The 22,926-nt window shown below is 34.6% G+C and overlaps 1 long non-coding RNA gene across 1 annotated transcript; it reads left to right on the top strand.

Moving 5' to 3' along the window:
* Positions 1–8,432: 8,432 nt before the first annotated feature.
* Positions 8,433–22,725, top strand: LOC107799108 (uncharacterized). The gene is made up of 2 exons (XR_001651066.2): positions 8,433–8,571; positions 22,627–22,725. It is a non-coding gene; the product is annotated as an uncharacterized LOC107799108 (long non-coding RNA).
* The last annotated feature ends 201 nt before the right edge of the window (positions 22,726–22,926 follow it).

Genomic DNA, 22,926 nt, shown 5'->3' with positions numbered 1-22,926 from the left:
ATTCATGTCCCGAAATTTACGTATATTTTTCCTAGTCTTGTAAGTACAATATTCAATTGAGTATTTCTTTCTTCCAGTCAAGAGAGCAGAGAGTCTATATATACAGTATTACAGTATTTTCATTACTATCGAGTTATAATCGATGGGCAGGCCCCTATTGGGCAACCTCTGATCAGATGGTAAGTTATATACCGAGCCTACTGTGGCCGAGCACCTATGAGCAAGCCCATTTGGTCGAGATACAGAGCCTAGTATGGCTGAGCACCTATGAGCAGTTATATATTTATAACGAGCCTTATAAGGCCGGACAACTATTTTACTTACTATATTGAGAGAGTTGAGCCAGTATCAGCAGGTAAGCATATCTTCAGATTATCATTGACTTCCAGTTGCTTTCAGTTATTATATTATCAGTTTAGTTTCAGCTTTCAGTATATTGCCTTTCATACAAGGTATATTATTTCGTACTGATGTCCCTTTTCTTGGGGCACTGCATTTCATGCGTGCAGGTTAAGACAGACAGACGGGTAGACCTCCTCATTAAGTGTTGCCCGAGTTCAGCTTGATCGGTAAGCTCCATGCCTTTCGGAGTTGTCGGGTCTAGAGCTTTATGTACATCTTTTGTATATATGTATATATGTTATGAGTAGGTCGGGGAGCTGTTCCGATCACAGTATACCCACCAGTAGAGGCTTGTAGACATATCCTGTCAGTTAGTGTAGTATGTTGGGCTGGTAGGCCTTTTATGTATATTTTGTTGGTTTGCCAGCTGTAGTAGTTATGACGGCCTTTTCGGCCCAGCTTTATATTGATATTTAGTCAGCATTCGCAGTTGCCTTGCAATGCAGCCCATAGCCAAAGTATGACATCACATGTTCAGAGTTCCTTAGTCACAAGTTGGTATGCAAGGTTAGGTGAGCACCGGGTGCCGGTCTCGCCCCCCAGGTTAGGCGCGTGACATTTAGAGTAAGCTGGTATTGTCTTTAGCGTCACCTGAGATCAGTGTCCTGTGTAAGAGGCTCTGTGTACTGAGTTGCAGATTCTCGATTTGCTTTACAGAGTATAGAGGTGCAGACCTGTTAGCTGGTGCGGAAGGTCGTGGGAGTGCGTCCCATGGAAAGATTGTGTAAGTATGCCATGTAGTTATCTGATTGATTATGAAGATTGTGGTACTATCGCTAATGTGAGAATTTATGCCTGAAGGGCGCTTGGTTCATTTGATTGTGAGTTTTGGAAGTTTGTTCCGGATTCGATGGTTGTTCTTGCGTGTCATGGGAAAATGGTCATTGTGGATCCTTGAAAGGGTATTAGCCCAGTGCGGTACGATTTGAATCGGCTTGAGGTTCGTGGATGGATCTAAATGTGAATAAGGGCTCTGTATCAGGCCGGATGTGTTTATTTCAGCATAACATTGTTTTCGGAAGGGTCTTCGGGCCTTGGATGTTATTTCTGTCGTCAACTATTCCGTGTAATCTATATTATACCAAGTGGGTTGTGAGGTGGTTTGATTATTCGCACTCGTATTGAGATCCCGTATGGTTTGTGGTATTATTTGAGCAGGATGGTTCTCGAGACACGGGTCATATATCGCACCTTAGTGGTGCTTGAGTTTTGTAGCGTGTGACGCTTCCCATCTCCTCAGGATTTGTATTATGCACTTAGTGTGGTTGTGGTTGATATACGGGTATTTCCCATGTATGAGCATTTTAGGTCGGTAAGTATTTCCTTATAGATAATTATGTGTGGATCGGGTGGCACGCCGCCATGGGTATGTTGTTTAGATCGGGTTGCACGTCGCAACGGTATCATGTGTGAATCGGGTTGCACGCCGCAACAGTGTGATGTTGAGTATGGTTTCCCATATCTATTATTGTGTGTTTTGCTTCTCATTTCTGGGGAAGGTTCATAGTACCTTTTTAGTTGTTTAATTAGTTACGTGGGTTGAAAATTTCTTTCCAGAGTTTGTTCTCCTTATGTATCACATTCGAGTTCGTGGATTATTGGCACATGGTGGCATCATATGAGACCTTTGGTGGTGTCTATGGTGGCTTATTACCGGAACGACTTGTACCGGGTAAGACGAGATTTTTGGACCTGGGATCAGTGTGATCAGATTTATATGAAGTATATTAAAGAGAAATTATCGTTACGTGGTTCAGAATGAGGTCATTGTTCTTGTCAGGAGAATAGACTCAATGATTTGTTGACTCATCAGTTGGTTATGAGTTTCTACATATCTCTTCCGTCGTGGCAGTATTCCAAGAGTTGGAACGAGACTTATATGTATCAAGAGGTGTGTTGTGAGCATAGGATTTGTGAAATTTCGGCTATTGTTATCAGAGGTTGTTATTATGGTCATGTGAATTATGCGGTGCATGGTTAGGATTCAGCAAAGGTATGCAGGCATGTATTGGTGTATCGTGTAGTGATTGATACAGTGTTCAGATGATGGGAGCAGACCTGGCAGAAAATTTCGGATGTTGGAATTTGGCTCTAAGGCAAATTAAACTAAACAAAAGGGGAATCTTCAGATTTCCTCGAGCAAATGTACTCAGCAGAGTGGTGGTAGCACGAGTAGGTGCATGAGCTTTTAAACAGTGATTTCAGACAACTCCAAAGCAGTTCTTAGCACGTTCGCGGACGAACGTATGTTTAAGTGGGAGAGAATGTAACGACTCGTCCAGTCATTTTGAGCTCTAGCATGTCATTCAGCGGTTTGAGACCCTGAGCAACTTCACTTCAGGTATTATGACTTGTACGCGTGGTGGGAATTTAATTTCGGGAAGTTCGGAGTTGATTTGGAAAGAAAATTCTAATTTCGAAAGCTTTAAGTTGGGGGAATTGACTAAAGGGTAATTTTGAGTAAACGACCTCGGAATCGGGATTTGAAGGTTCCAACAAGTTTGTATGATGATTTTGGACTATGTCCGGATCGGGTTTTGGATGACCCCGGGAATGTTTCAGCGCCTATTGTGGAAGTTGGCATTTTGGAAGGATTTCATAAATTTTGGTTGGAGTGCATTTCAATGCTATGGATGTCCATTTGGGATTTCTGAGCCTGGGAATAGCACTGTATGGTGATTTTGCTATTGGGAGCACGTACGGATGTGGATTTGGAGGTCCGTAGGTCATTTGGCGAAAGTTAAAAATTTGAAGGCTTTTGAGAAGTTTGACCGAAAGTGGACTTTTTGGTATCGGGGTCAGATTTCGATTCCGGAAGTTGGAGTAGGTCCATAATGTCGAATGTGACTTGTGTGCAAAATTTGAGGTCAATCGGACATGATTTGATAGGTCTCGGCATCGAATGTAGAAGTTGAAAGTTCGAAAGATCATTAATCTGGAATTGGGGTGCGATTCATGATTTTAGCATTGCTTGATGTGATTTGAAGGCTCGACTAAGTTCGTAATATGTTTTGGGACATGTTGGTATATTTGGTTAAGGTTCCGGGGGTCTCGGGTGGATTCCGGGTGGTTAACAGATCGAATTTGGAGTTGAAGAAAGAGTTGAAGCAGCTGGTGTCTGGTACAATCGCACCTGCGATAAAGGGCCGCAGGTGCGAGCCCGCAGGTGCGGCATTATGGTCGCAGAAGCGGTCTTGGATCACCTGGGAAAAAGGGCCGCAGATGCAGAGTTGGGGGCGCTGATGCGCATCCCCAAGAGCGGTCAAGGCTCCGCAGAAGCGTGACCGCAGGAGCGGGTGTTTGTCTGCAGAAGCAGACTTGGCTGGGTGTGATGGAAAGCTGCACCTGCGATGCGGAATGTCCGCAGGTGCGGAGCCGCAAAAGCGGCTAGTGGACCACAAATGCGAAAGTCTTCTGGGCAGAAGGGTTCTTTTAAAATCGGGTTTTGGCCCATTTTCTCTCATTTTTTATTTGGTTGGGGCGATTTTGGAGAGCTCCAAGGGAAGATTTTCATCAAGCATCGCAAGGTAAGTGATTTCCACTTATTATAAGTTAAATACATGGATTTTACGAGGATTTAAGCATGAAAATTAGTAAAAATTATGGGATTTAGGTAGAAAACCTAAAATTTAGTATTTTGGATTTTGACCACGAATTTGGACATGGAATGGAAAATTAATTATATATTTGAGTTCGTAGTGTCATGGATAATGTTTATCTTTGAAAATTTTTGGAATCCGGGCACGTGAGCCCGAGGGTGATTTTTATCGACTTTTCAAGTGGAGTTAGGAATTTGTTATAAATTGGATTGTAATTAGTATTAGAGTATATATTTATGGATTTGCAAGTTTATTGACTAGTTTTGGAGCGATGGGCATCGGTGTGAGTCATTGGAAGGGTTTTTGTGCAGGTTATGGAATCTCGGAGTGAGGTAAGTCTCGTTTCTAACCTTGTAAGAGGGAATTGAATTAATTTAATATGTGCTTCTATTTGTGGGGGCTACGTACGCACGAGGTGACGATAGTCTGTGCGTAGCTACTATTATGCTCATGTCCGGGCAGTGCACAATTTAAATATTTATGTTGGAGTGGACCGTACGACCTCGACATAATTTGCGCATGATTTAATTGATTGCTTTGAAATTTACAATAAATAATATTACCTCCTTGCCTGAGATAAATTGTTAAATAATGGAAAAGAAATTTGGAGAGTTCTTAATTATAAAAGAACTGCTTACTTACTTCAAAATATTGGGCTTGCAACCGTATTATTTAATCCAGGCCTAATTTAATTATATTATTTTATTTATTTATAGCCCATAGTAAGTGTCGAAGTCGACCCCTCGTCACTACTTCTTTGAGGTTAGGCGGGATACTTACTGGGTACGCATTTATTTACATACTCATACTACACTTGCTGCACATTTTTGTACAGGTGCATATATGTCTAGTGGCCTTGTGAGTGCCGAGCTGCGGTTATTGCGGGAACTTAGGTGAGATACATTTCACGTTACGAGTCCGCAGCCAGCAGAGTCTCCCTCAGAGTATTTATATTTTTCTGTCCAATTTGTATTCCGTACAGATGTTGATTTTATTTTATATTCTTAGTTGAGGTTCATGCACTTGTGACACCGGATTTTGGGGCGATTATGGGTTGCACTGTATTGAAATTGTTAAAAATATTATTATTTATTTTGTAAATTTCATATTTTATCATTTAATTGAAGGAAATATGATTTCAAAAATATTAAAATGAGAAACAAGTTAAGTATTTATTTTTGGCTTACCTGACAACGGTATCCGACGCCATCACGACCTTTAATGGATTTTGTGTCGTGACAAGCGGAACCCCCTTTGCCGAAAATTACACCGTATAAGATTTTTAAAAATTCAATATATATTATAAGGTATTGAATCTCCTTAACATTTTTAGGTATTTACTTTTTTTAAATTTTTTAAATCCCATTAATAAAAATCTTGCTTCCACCACTAACTTTGCATAAACGTTTGATGCAGCAATGAATTGAAGCAACAATGCTGAGGCCAAGGGAGTCATGTTACACGGCCACCATTTACTGCAAAAGTTTGGTAGAATCATCGGACTTGGCAAAGATATATGGTAACTATTGTTCAACCTGTTATGGCCTTTGTGTCTAACGCTTGTTTTTTAGATTATACTCTTTCGTTTCAATTTATGTGAACCTATTTAATTGGGCATGATGTTTAAAAAAAAACTTTTGAATTTGTTATAAAATAAGGTACAAATATGTTATCTGACGATAAATCATTGTATAAATGTAAATTGTTTCTAAATACGAAAACGGATCATTCTTTTTTGGTACGGTTTAAAAAAAATATATATTTATGTATATTGAAACGGAGGAGTATATGACAGTCCTATTCCGAATTTAGTCAAATTTCAATAGAAATACTAAATATAGAGTGAAAACCCTTTTAAAAAAAAAAGAAACTAGCCTCTATTCATTTTTCACTAGTTACATTTTTAGTTTGTGTCTTGTTTTGTTTTGTCCTTGCTGTTGCAACTTGCAATAAAGTCTAGGTCGACGTCTTGTCTTGTTGTGGTACTGCATGTACTTTTAATTCGTGAAAAGAATAGTGTTTATTTACCAAGTTGACTATTCATGTTTTGCCAGCGTATTGTGTTTAATAAAAGAGTGACTTGACACCTCTCTTTGACCAAGGATCCTATTTTGTTTTTCTTTCTTTTTTTGTATTTTCTTTTCATTCTTTTCATTTAAATTGTTTTGTAATTGGAAATTGACTCTATCCTATTTATTACATCTCATTATATTTATTTAAGTTTCAAAAGAAAATATTAACGGCCAAATTTCTCATTTCTCTCACCTAGCCGTTACTATTTACACATATAACTTCCCTTCGTCCATAAAGACTTCCATTACTGGTTCATATAAGATCTCAAAGAATTCCTAAGAATTTACTTGATTTAACCATTCTGACCATTAGTAATAAACACATTTATTAATAATTACTAATACACTTAATACTTATTCTATTACAATTACTTAATATACGTTACACTTTCTTTTCCTATTACTCAATGTAAGTTACTACTTGTATTTTGGATACTATAAATACTAAAGCACATCTTCTCTTTTTCGACACTTTTGTGTCTTCTTCTTCATTGACCATTCTTCTCTGTTTCACTAGAAATCCTTTGTATAGAATTTTTTTTTTTTTTTTTTTACTTTTTCTTCTCATTGTTGGTGTTTTTGCCACACACACACACACACAATATATATATATATATTGTTACTCTTTTAGTATGTTGCAGGCTTGTAGTTATAGTGTGAATTACATGTAATAAGTAATAAGTTTTCCTTTTTATCCTGCATTAGAATGCTCTAATTTTTTTAAAAAAATAGGAATGATTGTGATAAATTTTACATTGAATTTTGATTATTGAGAAAGTATGAGTACATGCTCAAAACAAATGATAATTTGAGATAATAAGATTATTTTTCTCATCTGAAAATAATTGATATAATTTGTGTCCTGGCACCTTTTAGTGGCCTTTTAACAGTTTTAAAGAGACAATCTCGCCAATTTCTTTATATCTATTACGCTTCTCTGTGTGGTTTACAACTATATATATCTTAAGCAGTATTTTTCTTGACTCCTTTTTGGCTACTATTTTTCAAGTTAAAAAGTTTTTTTTCAACTTCCCAAAAGTTGATTTATGACAGTTTTTGGATGAAATTTTTTCTTTCACACACAAAACTTTAACATTTTTTTCAAATAACATACATGTCCAAACACAATTTCAACTTTCAAATATTATTTTTCAACATAATTTCAATTTATTTTTTTTCAAGTTTTAATTAAATATATGTTCAACTATGTATTCAGTTCTGCTTATGTTTTATCATGCATTTTCATAAGTGAATTTCATACTTTTCTTCATGCAAACATTTATACTATAAAAGATATATTATTCCTAAATACAACATGTGATACGAGATCATTACATTGTAAGTGTACCTTATTATGGACTTCACCAAAAATAATTAAGGAAGTAATGATATGCAATAAATAAATAAAGTTGAAAAAATTAAACTTGACTCAAGACACATTATGGGAAACGCGTTTCTTTCACGATCTATCTTATCCTTTCATCGATAGAAGTTAGCAATAGCATTATTCTCATATTGGCGGAATTATTATGGTTGTTTGTCTCCTTATATGGTTACAGACTCTCGAGATAATTCACATTTCAAGACTAGCTATTTTTTAGAGCTGAATTATGTTTAAAATTCATTTCTTCGTTCGAGCATGCGGGGTATTAAGCAGGGGCTGATCAGGAAGAGCATTAGTCGCGGGTTCGAACGAACTCAACTTAAACCTTGTATTTGTATTAGTAAATACATAAAATATCTATAAGTATTTAATTATGAACCTAATAACTAAGATAAACTATGAGTTCGTGATAAATTAAGAATTTATAAACTTTAAATCCTAGCTCTGTATCTGGTGTTAAAGTTTTCCACATTTGTTGAGGGATGAGTTGTTATATGGTCTGGGCAAGAGTTGGAGTCACTCGGCCACCAATTATCTACATTTGGCCCATTGTTTCCCGTTAAAACAATTCGCCCCAAGTTGATCTATTTGTCAAGTGGCTATGTGACGACCTTCTTTTTGTTTTTTCTTAAAAATGCCTTGGATATTCGTAGCCGCTATCGTTCGGGTGCGCACTGGATAACTAGTTCACTATGCAATTGCTTTCAAATCACACAGATATAAACCGCATTAAGCACGTTCGGTGCGACGAGCTCTGATTGAGAAGACTGCTGGTGAGGAGAATCGATCTCAGATCTCCCATGTGGGAAACCACTCACCCAACCAACTCAATCAACGTTGGCAGGCGTGACTTCACAATTGGTCTTTGTGAAGAGTTTCTTTTTGTCATTTTTCTCCCTTGTTTAGAACAAGTTGTTCTGACAAGTTCTATAAATAGAGGAGAAACATTGTTTTCCTTTTTACAGAAAAAAAAATTGAAACTCCAAATAGCTCATCAAAATGTTTTCCAAAACTAACCTTTTTCTTTGCCTTTCTTTGGCTATTTTGCTAATTGTAATATCCTCACAAGCTGATGCAAGGGAGATGTCTAAGGCGGCTGCTCCAATTACCCAAGGTTTATTTACTTCTTCAATCTATTAATACTCCAGTAGTTATTTTCATATTTGACATTTTGAGTCCGCAAAGGATGTTATAAATGTTTAAATATTCATGTAATATTTTTCTTTGAATTTTGTGATCTTAAATATGTCATAATATCTTATACAGAAGTCTCATTAATGAAAAAATCGAAATTTCGGAATTAAAAAATTATTAAATGTTGGTGGCATTCTTTGTTGAAGAGGATTTAAAAGAAAGGCAAAACACATGATTGAAACGAAGGGAGTATATGTTTACATAAGTATTATTTAATAATTTGCTGAAAGTTTAATGGACATTTTGAAATTTTGACATTCTACATCTAAAATATTTACTAATCTTAAGATATCGCAACACCGCAAAAGTTTCTTCTTTTTATCTTTATTGAATTTGGTGATTACCTCTTATAATAATTTAAATTCTATTGCTAGAGGAAGGACAATTCAATTTAATTATTTATATCTCTGCAACATGCATTCTTACATGCGGCCATGATTCTTTCTTCATAGAAAAACACGTGAAAATATTTTTACTTTTGGAGAGAGGTAAGACTAGAACACTCGAAACCTTGTTTCTGCCAATTGTGTGATCAATAACAATAACAACAAATTTAGAATAATTTCACAAGTGGGGTCTCAAAAGAATAATGTTTATGCAAATCTTACCCTTGTCTTGAAAAAGTAGAGAGACTGTTTCTGATAGACCCTCGACTCAAGGAAGGATGAAAAGGCAGTAGAAATAAGCAGTAATACCAACAAGATAATAAGATAATCGAATCGAAAGAACCAGTAGGTAGTGGAAAAAAACTGAAAATAAGAAAATACAAGACTTACTGGTAGTGGAAAAAAACTGAAAATAAGAAAATACAAGACTAACACTGATATTACTAGTAAGGACAAGAGAGATGCGCGACTGCCTACTAACCTTCTACCCTAATTCTCGACCTCCACGCCTTTCTATTAAGGGTTTATGTCTCCGGTAAGCTGAAGTAGTGCCATGTCCTGCCAATTGTGTGATCATTTTATTTAAAATTAGACGAGGAACACGTTCATCCTAGTTTATTTATGTCTGCAACGCTGAGACCTAATACTATCACATCTTAATTTCCTCCTTTATTGGTTAACCTATAACTAATACATTACACTACATAACCTAATTTGATGCAGCATTGAATTCAAACAACATTACTGATCAGAAGACGGGTGCAGGAATCATCCGTAAAATACCGGGTTGGATACGAAAAGGTGCAAAACCAGGAGGCAAAGTCGCCGGCAAAGTTTGTAAAATTTGCTCATGTAAATATCAGATTTGCAGCAAATGTCCTAAATGTCATGACTAAAGTTAGGCCTCGAGATTATGTACTCTTGCTGGTGTGAGTTTAGTTTTGAGAAAAAAGGGAAAGTTATGAATAGCCTAATATAATTCTATTCACTATGTTTTGTTAGTAATTCTTATTGTTGCAACTTGCAACAAGTCTTTGGGTCAAAATGTACCTCTTGTCTTGTAGTCTTTCAATTGTATGGTACTGTAATTGTATGGTACTGTACTGTATTTTTCTTTAGCCACTTGATATCTGAAATCAAATCCGATTAAATCTAATTCGCGTTGCATAGGTTCTACTTTGGTCAGACCTCTCTATAACAGTATCCGTATATAACAGTCTTTCACTATAAAAATCAAGTTTTTCTTGGAACTGATTTTTTATGTTATGTTATAATATATGTTTTTTTTAACAGCACTTCACTATATATAGCAGCCAAAAAATATCGGAACAAACGAGGTTGTTATCGAGTGGTTTGACTGTACAAGAAAACGGGTTCTTATAAAAAGGTTTATCATTTTTCGAGTTCGAACCTAAGATCTTTGATTAAGTTGAGTATAGAAATAACCTTTATCCTTAGTATATATACCGGAATCTTGAACATGGTAATCTTATGTATCAGCAATTATATAATAATTACTTGATCCCGAAGACATTATAGGAGCTTAATTTGGAAGAGCAATTTGCTCCGCAGATAAATTGATTTCTCTTTCTTTGCCCTCTCTTACAATAATGGGGCGGTAGTGGATTATGCCATATTCAATATTTACAGCAAAGATTACATATAGGATACCTCTAACATGAATCCAGCACTCCTTTACAAGCTAATTATTAATTTTGCCTTGAACAGTATAAAGTTTAATCCGAATACTATTCCGTAATCATATATTAGTCTCATAGATATACTATTCCGCAAATTTAACCCCTTTTTATAATGAATATTGTTAATCAGTAACTTATGCAATACCCTTTTACAGTCACAGATTTCTCTCCTAGTAGGGTTAAAAGAAACAAGGAGGAGAAATGACAATGAAAAGATGAGAGAAAGCACAGTCACCTGCTTTTTGCGGATGATACTATTCGCTGGTGCTGACCTACACAATGCCAACACTATCATTAATATATTCAACTCTCTCCACCTCCAATCAAGGCAAAAAATTAATTTCTCTAAATCAAAACTTTTTTTCTCCAAAAATGTGCCGCTCGCCACTCAAGAGTGCCTTACCAGTGCCCTAAACATCCGCAAGGCTACCAACTTTAGTAAATACATGTGATTCCACCTAACTAACAATTCCCCCAAAGGCAAAGACTATCAATTCATAATTGATAAAATGAATAACAAGCTCACAGGATGGAACGCAAACACTCTCAACATGGGAGGTAGAACCACACCTCATACACTCTGTACTAACCACCATTCTAAACTATTCCATGCAAAATAACCTACTGCCAACCTCTACTAGGAACCACATAGTTCGTATCCAACGAAACTTCCCATGGGGTTCAACTAAAGAAAAAAGAAAAGTCCACCTTGTTAATTGGGAGACTATATAACCACTCCAAAAGAGCTCGGAGGACTTGGGCTTTATAAAATTAGTGAAAAGAATTATGCAACGCTAGCAGGACTACTTTGGCGATTCCATTAGAACAATCAATCACTCTGGGTAAAACTTCTACAAGCAAAATATGTCCAACATAGACGAGTAGACACACTCGACGCAAAACCTGCTCTTTCATACATTTAGAATAGCATGTCAAAAGCAAATTCTCTATTCAACATAGGAGATTGGAAAAAAATAAACCTCTGGCATGACAACTGGATCCCTAATAATACCTGTTTAAGATATTCAATTCCGGAACCTCTACAATACATGGAGGAACAACAAAAAGTGTCTTCAATCATTACAAATCATTCATGGAATTATGATACATTATCTCTACCACTACACCATGATACCATACACAAAATCAACAAGATCTACATCCCTTTCTCACAAAAACCTGATCAATCCCTCTGGACCCAAACACCCCTTAGAAACTTTACCACAAAGTCAGCCTATCTACAACAACTACAAATCAATAACCTAATAAAACCACCAAACACCTTTATTAACACTTGGATCTGGCAACTCAAGTGTTTGAACAAGCTGAAATACTTCATGTGGTTACTTGTGCACCACAAGTAACCTACCAAAGAATTCCTATTCAAAAAAAATATACTCCAAAATAACCTTTGCCAATTCTGTCCAACAGAAGTAGAAGACATATATCACATCTTCTTCGCGTGCAAAAATTCATACCACTTATGAACTTTATTCAATCTCCAAAAATCACAAACGCACAAATTTGTCCACTGGTTAAAGGATACGTGTATCAAAGACACTACCATCAACACAACAAATGCCTCCATCAAAACCCCAAACTCCACCTTAATACCTTTCATACTGTGGAACACTTGGCTTAATAGGAACTCTAACCTATTTAACCACACAACCTCAATCGCTTTCCAAACCAAAATTAAGACCCAAGTTGCTGAATTCATCTCAATCGCACAAATCACTGCGAACCCAAAACCTAAGCTTCACATACCAATAAGATGGCACTCACCTACTAACCATTACAAGCTAAACATTGATAGAGCTTATGATCAAAATAATCAAAATAGTGGCACTGGTGGAATCATCAGAGACCATAATGGTAATTGGATAGTGGGATTCGCGCACAAGGCAGCTATAACAGACGCTCTCCATGCTGAACTGCTAGCACTAATGACTGGACTAGAACTATCCTTCACAAAAAATTGCTTTCCCACTGTAGTGGAAACAGATTCACAGGTATTATGTAACTTATTTAAAGACGAACAACTTCGCTACTCACATCTTCTTTATGACTGCAGTTTTCTTCTTGATGCTATTGGAGTGGCAGAAATGACACATGTATACCGGGAAGGCAACACTGTAGCAGATACCTTGGCCAAGTATGGAAGCACCACACAACATATATCAACGGAGGAAGATAACATTATGTACTTGGAAACACCTCTGACTTTTATTTTACCAGTTTTTATTAAAGGTAAATTAGGAAAAACTGCAATGCGGTCTATCCCTATGCTATGTAATAACTAAATTGTTCCTGTGCTTTTAAAATAATAGACTGTCCTTTATTCAGCAAAAAATAAAGATGAGAGATAGCAATGGCAAAGCGAGAAATTTCGTCAAGAATGTTAAGGAGTGTTCCACATTCAATATAATATATACAAAGTAATATTTGACCTATATACACAGTACAATTCTCAAGCGAAAGGTGTTTAACTGGCATCCCTTGACCTATATAGCTTCACCATTGGGAAAAAGTGCAACCAATTTACAAGGAGTTGTTAGTGTATTTTAAATTCCCTAATACATGAGCGGAACTAGGTGGCGGGAATGAGGTTCAGCGGAACCCCCTTCGCCGAAAATGACATCGTATAAGATTAAAAAAACTTCAATATATATTATAAGGTATTGAATCTCCTCAACATTTTTAGGTATTTATTTTTTTAAAAATTTTTGATTCCCCTTGGTAAAAATCTTGCTTCCACCACTGACTAACGCGATACTCTACATAAACTTTTGATGCAGCAATGAATTGAAGCAACAATATTGAGGCCAAGGGAGTCATGTTACATGGCCACCATTTACTGCGAAATTTTGGTAGAATCATCGGACTTGGCAAAGATATATGGTAACTATTGTTCAACCTGTTATGGCCTTTGTGTCTAACGCTTGGTCTTTAGATTATACTCCTTCCGTTTCAATTTATGCGAACCTTTTAATTGGGCATGATATTTTAAAAAAAACTTTTGAATTTGGTGTAAAATGAGACACATATATTTTGTCTAATTATAAATCATTGTATAAAAGTAAATTATTTCTAAATACGAAAACGGATCATTCTTTTTGGTACGGATTAAAAAGAAAATAGATTTACGTAAATTGAAACGGGGGAGCATATGACAGTCCTATTCCGAATTTAGTCAAATTTCAATACAAATACTAAATATCGAGTGAAAAACCTTTTTTTTATTTAAAAACTAGCCTCTGTTATAAGAAAAATCAAATTATGGTGGATGTCTACTATTCCTCCATGATATTCTCAAATACTTAATGACATATTCAATGACATATTTCTATGCTTAATGACATATTCAATAACATATTTTTCTTCACTTTTCATGCCTATATAAAGGCCTTGTAATAGATAAAAAAAATACACATAATTGAAGAAGAAAATCTCTTCCTTCTCTCTATCTCCATTTCTTGTTCATGTTTTACTAAATTGCTTTTATTTCATAACAACATATCTTGTTCATGTTTTACTAAGTTATTTTTATTTTATAACACGTTATCAGCACGATGCCTAATCAATTGAGTTACTTATATCTACAAAATTGTCCTACATCATAAAAGGCATGTTCCTGCCGTGCCTAATATTCATCTTGAAGAGATAAGCTTTTCTTTCTCATTTAGCAATTTCAAAGAATGGTATCAAACATAACTGGAGTAACAATAAGGTTGAGGAGACCAGTACACTGTGATAAGGCATATAATGCTAATGCTAAGATATGTTTTCTAATCCTTTTTAATTAATTCATTTTCTTATTCATTTTTCTCATAGGTTCTTTATTTGTTATGAAAGTTTCCAATGCTAAGTATTTTCTTCTTACAAATCCATTCATATTCTTAAGTGTTTTACTTTATAAAGGAAAATACTTAAATGTAAACTAATTACTACTCCATATTTTACTTATTTTATTTTGTTGCATTATCAATATCCATTTCAATGAACGAGTTTCTAATATTTATTGTAAGTTTGATCTGATCTCTTTCATCTCGTATCCTAGTTATATAGATCTTATTATAAGAATCATAAGTATATAATGATGCAGCCAAGAGTTACGTACTAAACCAAAGACCAAATGAAGTACAAGAAATTGGGGAGCTACTACAGCTTTTGCAAAGTCATTTGAGGAACTTTGGTTCCTTAGTTAAAAAAAGCAAGAACCTTATGTAAAATTTCCCTTAACTGAACATTTTCCTATAAAATATATGCTTGACCATCATGCGCCATTCTGACTTTTGAAAAGGTAACGTGAGGTAAGTTTCTCTCGGGTAATCTTAATAGCACAACTAGCATACATTATTGATAAATAAATATACGATCCAAATAGAAAAATATTTTGAATTAGCATTGGCCGATCAAAACTTTTAATTCTCGTATATTGAAAAATTGAGTGAGTTTGTATCTCTGCAACCCAATTTTTTATTATTTGTACACGATATTCTTAGTACACTCCATTAAATAAAAAAAAGAGTTTAGTTTCTTATGACTTAAAATACATAATTGCTCCTATTTTATAACTGATATGGGAGGCAACAAGATGGTAGAGTCATTCCAGTATTTTTTCAGTTAAAGTTTATGCTATATCTCTTCGTTTTTCTTGAGAGCATAATACTTAGTTTCCATAAAAGTGCATGGTAACTAGTAGTACTATATTATTCTATTTGATATATTATTTTTCTTTAATGTTCTAGTCATATCACTTTGATCTTGAAGTAAGCTTATTGTAGCAAAGACCACATGTGAATTTTCAATATTATTTTGTATTTTCATATATCTGTTTGACACTAATTACTTAGCTGATTTGAGTAAACGAAAGTCTATTGTTGAGAATTATATCCAAATGACATTATGAATAGTTTAACTCAAGAGGTAAACATTGCCTTCACAATAATAATAATAATAATAGTTCTTCAAAATGTGAAGGTAATGTTTACCATCAAGTTGGTATGCAAAATAATAAAGCTCGCCGCCGATTATGATACATACATTGAAGGCAATGTTTACCATCAAATTTGTATGCAAAATAATAAAGCACGCCGCCGATTATGATACATTCATTGAAGAGAATGTGACTTGTGATAAGCATTGAGAATGCAGACCCATTCCTAAAGGTGAATGTTGTAATATGTTATAAAAGTAATGAATAAAGACATGCAATACATGATTGGATGAATACCACACAACTCACCTCTGAGGGAGGTTTGAGTAAAATAAAGAGAATAAATATTATTGTGCATTTACATGAATATGTCATTGGTCGCGTACATGTGATACGCCAAAAAACATATTTTGTTGTGCCTTATAGAAGGTTATTAAAGGCAAAATTAAAGCAAAAAAAAATATTTTTCTTATGATGATTTTGACAATGACAATTTATTATGATATAATTTTCTCCATGAAGGAGACATTTACTATATGAATAGTGTGACAAAAGATCTTGTAGTACAAAAATTATTAAGAGCTCCGAAAAAAATTAATTTGTTACTACCCGGATGAATAAAAGTATTCACGACATTGATATTGTAAAGTCTCAAAAGAAACTTTTTGAGTTTCAAATGTATTAGTTAAAGTGGTTGGCATATTGAGACTATAAATGAAAGGAATATTGAATATTTTCATATTTCTATAATCATAACGGATAAATATGAAAGATTACCCGATTTTCTTTCTATTTGTACTACACAAATATAAGCATGATGATGGAATCATATGTCACAAGTAAACTAGAGGTTTACTAAAACAAATATTAGTTGGCATGACTGGTTGACCAGCTCGGTTCAATTATAATGCGAAAAATTAATTGAGAATTACATTGACATATATTGAAGAAATATAAGATTCTTCAAGAATTCTCTTGTGCTGCTTATTCTCATGATATATCAGTTAAAGTTGGGATTGAATCCTTTGATTTACTAATAAAAGGTGATAAATATATGGGCTCAGTCACCTGCCATGTCGACCGTTTACTATTATATGATTTTAATAGATGCATCTATTCTTTGGTCACATGTGCATTTGTTATCAACTTGCAGTTTGGCTTTTGCAAGATTGATTGCTTAAATTATTAGAGCACAGTTCCAAAATATAAATTATGATTATTTATCTTGATAATACTGGTTCAAATCAAGTTGGTTTAGCAGAAATTGTATGCCTCCAATTATAGCTAAACCATTAGTTATGAGAACAAAATTGCCAAAATAAAATTTGGTATGTGATGTATTATTTAATATACAACAGCACTTGTACGCATCTAGCCAAATTTAGATAAGTTCTCCCTATCATAATCGGTTCAGGGTCAGGAACCAAATAATTTCCATCTAGAAATATGAATGTGCTATATAATTTAATTGTTCCACCACAATATACAAAGATGGATCCCCAAATAAGGCTAGGGATATGTGTCGGTGATCCCAACAATAGGGGGAGAAAATAGGTAGCTGAAAAAGTAATGCATGTAATGAATTATTATGAGTACATCTAAATCCTCGTATGAGAAAATGTGATCTTGAAGTTCAAGGGATAATTCATTTGCAAAATATTGCCAGACGTATTTGCTGACCCAAAGTTAAATATCATATTAAGCTGCTAATGCTCCAAATAAAATAAAGTTCATAATGAATAGAGTCTATGGCATGCATGAAGCATAATAGACTAATCTGTTCCAAAGATAAAACTCTTTGAAAAAGGAGAGGAGCAAATGTTCAAGATGGTCATAATAAGGAGGCAAGTGCTCTAGAAGAGCACCACGACATAATACTTCATAAGACCTCATGGGAAAGGCTCAGGTACCTGAAAATAATAAGATAAAGAGATCTCAATAAGTTATGTCTTTATTGGGTAATAGTAGAACCGATATAAAATGATCGTCGACGATATTGTTAATATAATGTAGCGCTCAATATTATTAATATTGACGAGGATCTTGAGCTCAAATCTATCATGAAATTTGGACAGATAAATGATTGGCCAAATAAAAAATACGCAATGAAAATTGATTTCACCTGAAAATTATGAAGTTGGACGGATAGTCCCAACACCTGAAAGTATAAAGCCAGTGGAGGTATAAATGCGTTCTTGTGCGGAAAAAAAAGGTCAAGTCGATAAACATAAAGACGACTTGTGTCACTAGAAAATTTGTAAATATCCTTGCATTGATTATATAGAGACATGTTCTCCTGTGGTGGATGTCGCCATTTCAGGGTTTAATCTGGCAATACAAGAAAAATGTGATATGCGTATAATGAAAATCATTGAAGGATTTAAATTGTTCTGAAGCATATTAAGGTTTCTAAGAAATTTATTAAATAAAGTTTCAAAAATCCTTATACGGATTGAAACAATCAGGGCGCATGTGGTATAGTCACCTGAGTGAGTACCTGCTGAAAGAAGGGTACAAGAAGGATTCAATTTGTTCTTGTATCTTTACAAAAAGATTCGGATCTAAATTTGTTATAATCACTGTGTATGTTGATGATTTAAATATCATTGGAACTCCTAGGGAGATTCCTAAAGCACTAGACTATTTAAAGAAAAAATTTGAAATGAAAGATCTTGGAAAGACAGAATTTTATCTTGGTCTACAAATTGAGTATATAAAATATGGAATTTTTGTCCATCAATCAGCATACACCAAAATGATTTTAAAGCGATTATATATGAATAAAGCACATCCATTCGGACCTCATGGAAATAATGAAGAGCTTATTGGTCCTGAAGTACCATATATTAGTGCAATTGGTGCACTAATATATCTTTCTAACATTACAAGGTCTGACATAACTTTTTCAGTTAATGTCTTAACAAGATATAGCTCTGCTCCGACAATGAGACATTGGAATGGAATCAAACACATATTGCGGTATCTAAAAGGGACTACTGATATGAGATTATTTTATGGCAATGATTGTAGTCCCGATCTTATTGGTTATGCCGATGCTGGGTATTTATATGACCCACACAAGGCTCGATCTCAATCAGGCTATGTGTTTACATATGGAGGCACTGCCATATCTTGGTGATCGACTAAGCAATCAATCGTGGCTACTTCATTTAATCATGCTGAGATAATTGCTATTCATGAAGCAAGTCGAGAATGTGTATGGTTGAGGTCTATAATACATCTTATTCGAGACAAATGTGATTTGAAGTGTGACAAACTACCCGTAATTTTGTATGAAAATAATGCAGCATACATAGCCCAATTGAAGGGAGGATTCATAAAGGGGATAGGACAAACCAAATTTCACCAAAGTTATTTTTCACACATGATCTTCAAAAGAATGGTGATATCAATGTACAACAGATCCGTTCAAGTAATACTATGGCTGATTTGTTCACCAAATCTCTACCGACGTCAACCTTCAAGAAACTTGTGTTCAAGATTGGGATGCGAAGGCTCAAGGATGTGAATTGATACTCTCATCAGGGGGAGTTAATACGTGTTGTACTCTTTTTTCCTTACAAGGTTTTGTCCCACTGGGTTTTCCTTGCAAGATTTTTAACGAGGCAACCAAAAGGCGTATTTCTAAACATGTGTACTCTTTTTCCTTCACTGGGATTTTTTCCCGATAGGATTTTTTCCTAATAAAGTTTTAACGAGGCACATTATCTATGGACATCCAAGGGGGAGTGTTATAACAAAAATCAAATTATGGTGGATGTCTACTATTCCTTCATGATCTTCTCAAATGCTTAATGATATATTCAATGACATATTTCTATACTTAATGACATATTCAATGATATATTTTTCTTCACTTTTCATGCCTATATAAAGGCCTTGTAATAGATAAAAAAATACACATAATTGAAGAAGAAAATCTCTTCCTTCTCTCTATCTCCATTTCTTGTTCATGTTTTACTAAATTGCTTTTATTTCATAACAACATGTCTTGTTCATGTTTTATTAAGTTGCTTTTATTTTATAACAGCCTCTATTCATTTTCCACTTGTTACATTTTCAGTTTGTGTTTTGTTTTGTTTTGTCCTTGCTGTTGCAATTTGCAATAAAGTATAGGTCGACATGTCTTGTCTTGTAGTCTATTAACATTGTGGTACCAAGTTGACGATCATGTTTTGCCAGCGTATTGTGTTTAATAAGCGCAAATTAAGTAATATTAAAGTGTCCAATAAGAGCAAGCCTATTAGTTGAAATGTCAAAAGTTGGTATCAAATTTAGTTAGCAAGTCTATTAGTTATTTATGCTCCCGTTTGGCTATACATTTTGGCTACTATTTTTTAAGTTAAATTTTTTTTTCTACTTCCCAAAAGTTGATTTACGACAGTTTTTGGGTGAAATTTTTTCTTTCACTCATAAAATTTTAATATTTTTTTTTTCAAATAACATGCATGTCCAACCACAATTTCAACTTTCAAATATTATTTTTCAACATAACTTCAAAAACTCTTTTTTCAAGTTTTAATTAAATATATGTTCAACTATGTATTCATTTCTGCTTATATTTTATCATCCATTTTCATAAGTAAATTTCATACTTATCTTCATGCAAACACTTATACTATAAAAGATACTATATTATTCCTAAATACAACATGTGTTACGAGATCATTACATCGTAAGTGTACCTTAGTATGGACTTCACCAAAAATAATTAAGGAAGTAATGATATGCAATAAATAAATAAAGTTGAAAAAGTTAAACTTGACTCAAGACACATTATGGGAAACACGTTTCTTTCACGATACATCTTATCCTTTCATTGATAGAAGTTAGCAATAGCATTATTCTCATATTGGGGGAATTATTATGGTTGTTTGTCTCCTTTTATGGTCACAGACTCTCGAGATAATTCATATTTCAAGACTAACTATTTTTTAGAGCTGAATTATGTTTAAAATTCATTTCTTCGTTCGAGCGTGCGGGGTGTTAAGCAGGGGCAAAGGAAGAGCATTAGTCACGGGTTCAAACGAACTCAGCTTAAACCTTGTATTTGTATTAGTAAATACATAAAATATGTATAAGTATTTAATTATGAACCTAATAACTAAGATAAACTATGAGTTCGTAATAAATTGAAAATCTATAAACATCAAATCCTAGTTCTGTATCTGTGTTAAGGTGTCCCATATTTGTTGAGGGATGGGTTGTTATATGGTCTTGGGCAAGAGTTGGAGTCACTCGGCCACCAATTATCTATATTTGGCCCATTGTTTCCCGTTAAAACAATTCGCCCACAGCCGCTATTCTTCGGGTGCGCACTGAATAACTAGCTCACTGTGCAATTGCTCGCACATCACACAGGAGATATAAACAGCATTAGGCACATCCGGTGCGACGAGCTCTGACTGAGAAGACTGCTAGTGAGGGAAATCGATCTCAGATCTCCCATGTGGAAAACCACTCACCCAACTAACTCAATCAACCTTGACGGGCGTGACTTCACAGTAGGACTTCACAGTAACTCAATCAACCTTGGCGGGCACATCATTTTTCTCCCTTATTTAGAACAAGTTGTTCTGACAGTTGCACGAGACATTATTAAGTTCTATAAATAGGGGAGAAACATTGTTTTCCTTTTTACAGTAAAAAAATTGAAACTCCAAATAGCTCATCAAAATGTTTTCCAAAACTAACCTTTTTCTTTGCCTTTCTTTGGCTATTTTGCTAATTGTAATATCCTCACAAGCTGATGCAAGGCAGATGTCTAAGGCGGCTGCTCCAATTACCCAAGGTTTATTTACTTCTTCAATCTATTACTACTCCAGTAGTTATTTTCATTTTTGACATTTTGAGTCTGCAAACGAATGCTATAAATGTTTAAATATTCATGTAACATATTTCTTTGAATTTTATGATCTTAAATATGTCATAATATCTTATACAGAAGTCTTATTAATGAAAAAAATCGGAATTTCGGAATTAAAAAGTTATTAAATGTTGGTGGCATTCTTTGTTGAAACGGATTTAAAAGGAAAGTAAAACACATGATAGAAACGAAGGGAGTATATGTTTACATAAGTATTATTTAACATTTTACTGAAAGTTTAATGGACATTTTGAAACTTTCTGAGACATTCTACATCTAAAATATTTAGTAATCTTAGGATATCACAACACCGCAAAAGTTTCTTCTTTTTATCTTTATTGAATTTGGTGATTACCTCTTATAATAGTTTAAATTCTATTGCTAGATCAAGGACACTTCAAGTTAATTATTTATATGTCTGCAACATGCATTCTTACATGCGTCCATGATTCTTTATTCTTGGCCACGTGAAAATATCTTTGTAAGACTTGAACATTCGAAACCTTATTTCTTCCAATTGTGTGATCAATAACAATAACAACAAACTTAGAATAATTCCACAAGTGGGGTCTCGAAAGAATAATGTTTATGCAAATCTTACCCTTCTCTTGAGAAGGTAGAGAGACTATTTTCGATAGACCCTCGACTCAAGGAAGGATAAAAAAGCAGTAGAAATAAGCAATAATACCAGCAAGATAATAAGATAATCGAAGCGAAAGAACCAGTAGGTAGTGAAAAAAAACTGAAAATAAGAAAATACAAGACTAATTAACACTGATATTACTAGTAAGGACAAGAGAGATGCGCGACTGCCTACTAACCTTCTACCCTAATTCTCGACCTCCACGCCTTTCTATCAAGGGTTTATGTCTCCGGTAAGCTGAAGTAGTGCCATGTCCTGCCAATTGTGTGATCATTTTATTTAAAATTAAATGAGGAACACGTTCATCCTAGTTTATTTATGTCTGCAACGCTGAGACCTAATACTATCACTTCTTAATTTCCTCCTTTATTGGTTAACCTATAACTAATACATTACTCTACATAACCTAATTTGATGCAGCAATGAATTCAAACAACATTACTGATCAGAAGACGGGTGCAGGAATCATCCGTAAGATACCGGGTTGGATACGAAAAGGTGCAAAACCAGGAGGCAAAGTCGCCGGCAAAGTTTGTAAAATTTGCTCATGTAAATATCAGATTTGCAGCAAATGTCCTAAATGTCATGACTAAAGTTAGGCCTCGAGATTATGTACTCTTGCTGGTGTGAGTTTAGTTTTGAGAAAAAAGGGAAAGTTATGAATAGCCTAATATAATTCTATTCACTATGTTTTGTTAGTAATTCTTATTGTTGCAACTT

This window comes from Nicotiana tabacum, chromosome 14 (genome assembly GCF_000715075.1).
Source record: "Nicotiana tabacum cultivar K326 chromosome 14, ASM71507v2, whole genome shotgun sequence".
In the NCBI taxonomy this organism is placed as follows: domain Eukaryota; kingdom Viridiplantae; phylum Streptophyta; class Magnoliopsida; order Solanales; family Solanaceae; genus Nicotiana; species Nicotiana tabacum.
Note: the sequence above shows the minus strand (reverse complement) of the source record. Positions and strands in the feature narration are given on the sequence as shown.